Raw genomic sequence first — 6,266 nt, 5'->3', positions numbered from 1 at the left:
TGTGTCTGCCTTGGTGCAGAGGGAAACTAAGCACCTGCCCACAAGTTGCTGGTGGTCCATTAGAAGAGAGAGACATACCCATAAATCGCTATAAAATAAGCAGTATGATAAGTGCGACGTGATAGGTACCGATAACCTGCCAAGACAATTGAATAAATGTGCAGTCACTTCTATCCAGGGAACCGTAAATTAGACATCTAGGGCTTATCTGCCCAACCTTTACTTTTTCAAGAATTTGTCTTCTCTCCGTGGGCGGTGGGTACTTGGCAGCCTTTTTGCAAAATGGGATTCTGTCCTTGCTGGTAAAGCACATCCTCAGCGATGGCTGCCTGACCACGTGGGCCGGATCAGAATCCCTCCCTTCCATTAGAATTCAGCAGGACTTCAGGTTTAGGCCCCAGCTACGGAGGGGCCAGAGAAAGCCATCGAGTCAAGAAGCCACCATGCAGAGGAGAGCAGAAACCAGAGAAGCATGGAAATTCAGGTCTTGGGTGACTTCATAAAGCACGATTACATTTCTGTCTCAGTCTCCAGTCCTGCCCACTCCTTCTCCCAGCACCTGTGTTTTATTTTCAGGGCGAGCTGGGCAAGAACGACTTGCTCTCTATTACCTACATCCCAAGGAACCCTATCTAACGCAGAAGGGAGGCTTTGTAAGCAAAGAGGACGGGGTTGGTCTCCATTTAACAAAGAACGCGAAAAAGAATAGAAATGCTAGCGTAGCAGGATAATATTTTGATGTATTAACAAATGTGTTTTTCCCCGTGATTTCCTGTTACCCTTGACCCTCCTCCCCCATCTGGGCAGCTAGACCATGAGTCATTCCTTGCCTCCAGGGAGGGTTGTCACAGCAGAACCAGAGAACAAAAGAGACAAATTCTTGGCTTTTGAGTTTAAAAAGCTGAGTTTCAGGCTTCAGACAAAAAAGATTTGGAAGAATATTTGATCAATCTGAGCCAACTTTTCCCTGCCCACGTAAAATAAAAATTCCCCTGGCTGGGAGACAAGAGGCTCGTCTGAGGCGAAGCAAGAAGGTTAGAGCCCACTTGGGGCTCTTGCATTCTCCTCCTACCCCTTCCGCAGGCTGAATGCTGGCGTGAGTGTGGGCCTTTCACATTCTGAGAACAAGGAGAACTGGGTCTTATTTCCAGGTTAGAATCTGAAAGATGGGTTCCCTCTACTCAGCATTGTGCCAGAGAAGCTGCCTGGCACATCTAGAATAAAAGGGTATGCCTTGGAGTTTCTCTCGGTCCCAGTGTGCTAAGGGAGGTGACCCTCCTATTTTTGGTGGCCCTGAGAGAGGTGTAAAAGTGAACAAGAGAGAGCCAGACCTGCCGGAATCCCAGTCTGGTCCAAGGGATGTTGAAGAAGTAACCCATATGAATTGAGGATGATGGACCACATACAGCTTAGAGGATGCCAGCCTAGACAGGTAACCACCAAGCACCAGACCCCGAGGCACCACAATTCCTCTGATTTCTATCTAAATGTCCCTTTGCAACGTGACTTTCCTACTCCTCCCAGGAAGATGTAGAGTCCATTTGCCAGCACTTGAATCTGGGCTAGTCTTGTGACTTGCTTTGATCAGGAGGCAACAGAAGTGAGGTGTGACTGCTGGGCCTGGGTCTCAAGAAACCTTGCAGCTCTTACCCTTGCCATCTTGGAACCCTGGGACCTCCATGAATAGAAATTCAAGCTAGCCCTCTAACGGATAAGAGACTAAATAGAGGAAGAGGCCCAGGTGACAGGCATCACCAAATGCCAGAATGTGAGTGGGGAGGTCTTAGACCATCGCACCCCGGGAAACCCACCAGGTTACGGCAACTACCTGTGAGACCCCCAGCAAGGTCAGCGGAACTTCCAGCTGAGCCGAGATCAAATTGCTGACCCGTAGAATCATGAGCGAACAAAAATGGTTTCTGATTTAAGACACCCAGTTATGGCATAGCTTACTATGCAACCATAAATGGTACCTGTGGCTAGAATGGCAGACTTGGTTTCACTCTAATGTGTTCCACTAGCCAAGGGGAGGACAGGTCGGGGTCATCTTTCTCAAATGGAGATTAGGTCATGGGCAGGCCTTCAGAGACTCATTTCTCAGCTCAGGCAGTCAGGGATGATTTCAGGATCTCGTCCGGTCCTCTGCAGGCAGCGTCACTACCCCCAGTGATCGCACCTGCTCGCTGATGCCTGAAATTCCTTTAGCTGGGGGTTAAGATTTCCTCTACACTAATTAAAATACATTACTTTAAGAATATTCCATTACATTAAAATGCAGACATGCTTGGGAAAAGTAGCGTCGTGACTTAAAGTTTCCCCCAAGACGTAAGTAACTGTCGTCTCAGTCTGGTCAGGCTCCTGGAACAGACTACTGGAGTCTGGGTGACTTATAAACAACTGAAATTTATTCCTGCCAGTTCCGAAGGCTGGGAAATCCCAGGTCAAGGTATTAGCAGACTCGGAGTCTGGTGAGGCTCTGCTCTCTGGTTCACAGGTGACTGTCTTACTTCTCTCTGTGTCCTTACATGGTGGAAGGGGTGAGGGAGATTGCTAGGGTCTCTTATTACAAGAGCACAAATCTCATTCGTGAGGGCTCCACCCTCATGACCTACACACTTTCCAAAGGCCCTACCCACCACCTGACACCCTCACATCAGGGGTTAGGTTTCACCATAATACATTTTGGAGGGATGCAAACTTTCAGTCTATCGCAACTGTCTTCAGATCTTCAGAGCAGATTTTGAGAGGGAGAGAGCACTAGTCACCTGAAAGGGGCTGGGCTGTCTAAGAAAAACCAGTTTGTCCAGAATTCTGTCCAGGATACAGCCCTGGCCTATGCCATGGGAGACATTAAGGACCACGAAAAATCTTGTCCTCTGAGTTTGCTCCAGAAGATTTTTAACTATCTTCCACAGAGCTAAGACTCAGTGGAATGTGGAGATAAGGCGCTGCCTCTACCTGCAGGGCTTTGCAGGGCATCTGTCCGAGTTTAGAAACGTTCACCCCACTTATTTATGGCTACTGGGTGTCTCAATTCTCATGCTGGTGGGAGGCCTGCCCCCACCATAGTGTGGGGTTCAGCTGGTCACTAGAATGCTCGCTCTCTTCCACTAGCAGTAAGGAAGGGAAAGCTCAGACCAGAAGAAGGCTGGAGGTGTTTCTGGACCTATGTGACACAGGGGCCGTGAATAGTGGTAGTTTCCAAGGGAAATGCACACGAGACAAATGAGCCAAATATTGAAAATGACTCCATGTGGTTGCCTCAGCTATTTGTTCGTTTTAAAAGCCAGGTCTGAGCAACTGCAATTATCATTCTACCAGACTATAGTGCCCTATACGTGGCTATTGCCTCTCAAGATGGTTTGTATCTTAATTGCCTGCTGTTAGTTTGGCTAAGCAAAGGAGAAGATGGGCAGTTCTGCAGGGTTTTAAATTAAGTGGAGGTTCTGGTGTAAATACAGTTCAAGATGCTGGAGACGAGTAATGGCCTCGTGTACTCCACACAAGGCAGTATTATCCAACAACTGAGACAACAGCTTAGGAGCCGACTCTTCTGACTCCTATTATCCATTTCCCTCTTCTCCCTCTAGCATGAGACTATACATTGCAGAGTTATTTCACTCGTCATACAAACCTTTGGCCTAGTGACTTATCCCCGAGCCATGCTATAATCACTGAGAACTGTGCTCCCTGTCACTTCTCATTGCTTAATTATGGTTCTATTTTAGGCTCCCAGAGCCATTTAGCTTGGAAAGACCTCTCTTATGTGTGACTTTGAACATGCATCCATTTACTTATCCTTCAGTTCATGCCGATTTGTTCCATTTCCATCTTGTTCTGGCTTGGGCAGTAATTATTGCCCCTTGGTTCAGCAACACCGTGAATCATTATAACGAGCCCTTATAATTATGCTCTTCTCCACATAAGAAGATGCTATCAACCCTTTGTCAGAAAAGTATGTACTTCAAGTTAATTTTTCTAATACTGTATGTTTTTTTTTTTTTTTTAAATCAGTGACATGCAAAAAACTTCCCGTTTTCTAATTTCCTCTTGCTCTGGTGACTCCAGTGTTGGAGCTCAAAATTTGGACATGGGGTGGTTGTTTTCATTGTGTATGCATTGCTCCCCAGTGCTCAAAGCAAACTGAAAGACGTGGCACGTCCTAGACACAGTCTTAAGTTGCAAAACAACTGGATAGAAGATTGAAAATCAGTACTGTTCTTAAAGTTTGGGACTTCGCAGGGATGCATCCATCATCAGTGTTCCCACCACTTATTTTGCCTCCCAGGAATAAGACATGTTCTGTATCAGCCTTTGTTTTCTGAGCGTCAATCTTAGTCCTTCAAGCAGACTAACCGTTTCTTAGGGACAAAAGGCACAGATCACATACCCCTTATAATAACTCTGTCCATATACGTAGCTATATACAGTTGTTTGATTGATTGCATAGAGATGATGTTGCATTTTTAAGACAGCTGTTTGGGATTAGCAGCTTGCAAAAGTAGCCTGACGTTAAGGTCTAAAGGCAGACTGGAAAGCAGTGTCCTGCTTCTTCCCTCCAGAGAGTAGGTCAAGTCAGGCCTGGGGTAGATCTATGGTGAGAAGGGGTATAATTACCCTGGTCCAGAGTGGCCCCAGGTCTTGTCTGGCAGACTGAGTGCTATCTATCAGGGCCTTTTAAAATGCTGACTTGGCTCCTTAGAAACTCAAAACCCAAAACATCATTTATAAAGGTCACTGGGAATGGCTTGGGTCAGAATAACGGGAGTCCGTGGTGTGCCGATGCCTCGGGAGAGGAAGCTGCTGAATACGTAAGGCTCCTGGAGAGGACTGTGTTGCTAAGTTCAAACAAAGAGTGAGACGGGCTGAGAGCCGAGGTTTTCCTCTATACTTCAAATGCCAATCCAGCGGTGCAGTATGTTCTAGGAATTCCAATCCGATTTTTATCATCTGACTTGGAAACCAGCTGTGCTCTCAAGGAGTACAGAGATTTACTATCTGCACTTGCTGTGATTCAGTAGAATCATGCAGAGGTGAAAAACCTGAGAAAAATTTTGTCTGTATTTTAAATGCAATGCGAACCATGTTTTAAGCAATTCTGCTTCTTTGAAATCCATAAAAGTGTCTCTAATTTAAAGAAAGTAATGGGAATCCAGGTATAAGGACTCTTAAATTCAGGAATTCAAATTTACTCTTCAAAGCCGGCTTTTTTTAAAGTAATGAGTAAAAACTACTACGATTTGGCAAAGACCATCTTTTAACCAGAACAAGCGAAGATAACACACAGTCGCTAACTCCTACACAGCACTCATTTAGAGCCCTGATAACCTAATGCTCTACCTGAGCAACTACCTGACAAGTGGAAGTAAGAGAAGAGGAACTCAACCTCAGAGAGGGACAGCTCTACAAAGTGCCCCAGTAAACTCATGGCAGTCATTTTGAACCAATAATTTCCTTCACAGAAACTGACAATTACTGTGGATTTGTGAATCCATATATCAGAAGTCTTTTGAACGTATTTTATGATTTTCAAAGCTATCGGGACGATGGTGGAAAAGCCAGTACATATGGTCCTCATACCAGGGAGACCCGCATCTCCTCCATTTGCTGGTGTCCCCCTCACACCTGGGCTACAGCTGCCTTGTACAAAACCAATGCCCTGTCACTTACATCATCACCCGAGCACTCGGACACCACCCTGGGAAAGCCAAGCAAGGTCAGCTTTTCAAAATAATGGTTTCAGTGAACCCTTCATAGACATATTTGAAACCATTTCCCATGCACAAACACAGATCCTGAATGGGCCCCAAAGCAACATTTCCAAGAGAGATGCAGTGAACTTTCATGGCCTGCATTGGAAGACACATCAAGGTTGGGAGAGATGCATCCCAAGTTTAGAACTACAACTTTCCTAGGACTTCAAGTTTAACATGAGCAGGTCGGCCAACGTGGCAGCGTGAAATCTCGGCCTCTCAAACTCCTCCTCTGTAAAATAAGATGATTAGAGAAGATGATCTCCGAGGTGCCACCCAATTCATTCATGGTTTCACTTGTTCATGTACCTTCTACGCTAAGTACTGAAAGTCCTTAGACTGAGAATTGGAGTGTGCCTATCTGTATTTGGCCAACTTTACGGAACCTCATTTATTGATGAATTTTCCCTAACGGAAGTTCATACAGAAGTAGATGATTGTATCCACCACATGGAGACACAGGATGTATGACTGCCACACTCTACTTAAGAATGCAGACTAAACAGTGAACTT

This window comes from Rhinolophus ferrumequinum, chromosome 22 (genome assembly GCF_004115265.2).
Source record: "Rhinolophus ferrumequinum isolate MPI-CBG mRhiFer1 chromosome 22, mRhiFer1_v1.p, whole genome shotgun sequence".
Classification (NCBI taxonomy): Eukaryota; Metazoa; Chordata; class Mammalia; order Chiroptera; family Rhinolophidae; genus Rhinolophus; species Rhinolophus ferrumequinum.
This window is presented reverse-complemented; position numbering follows the sequence as displayed.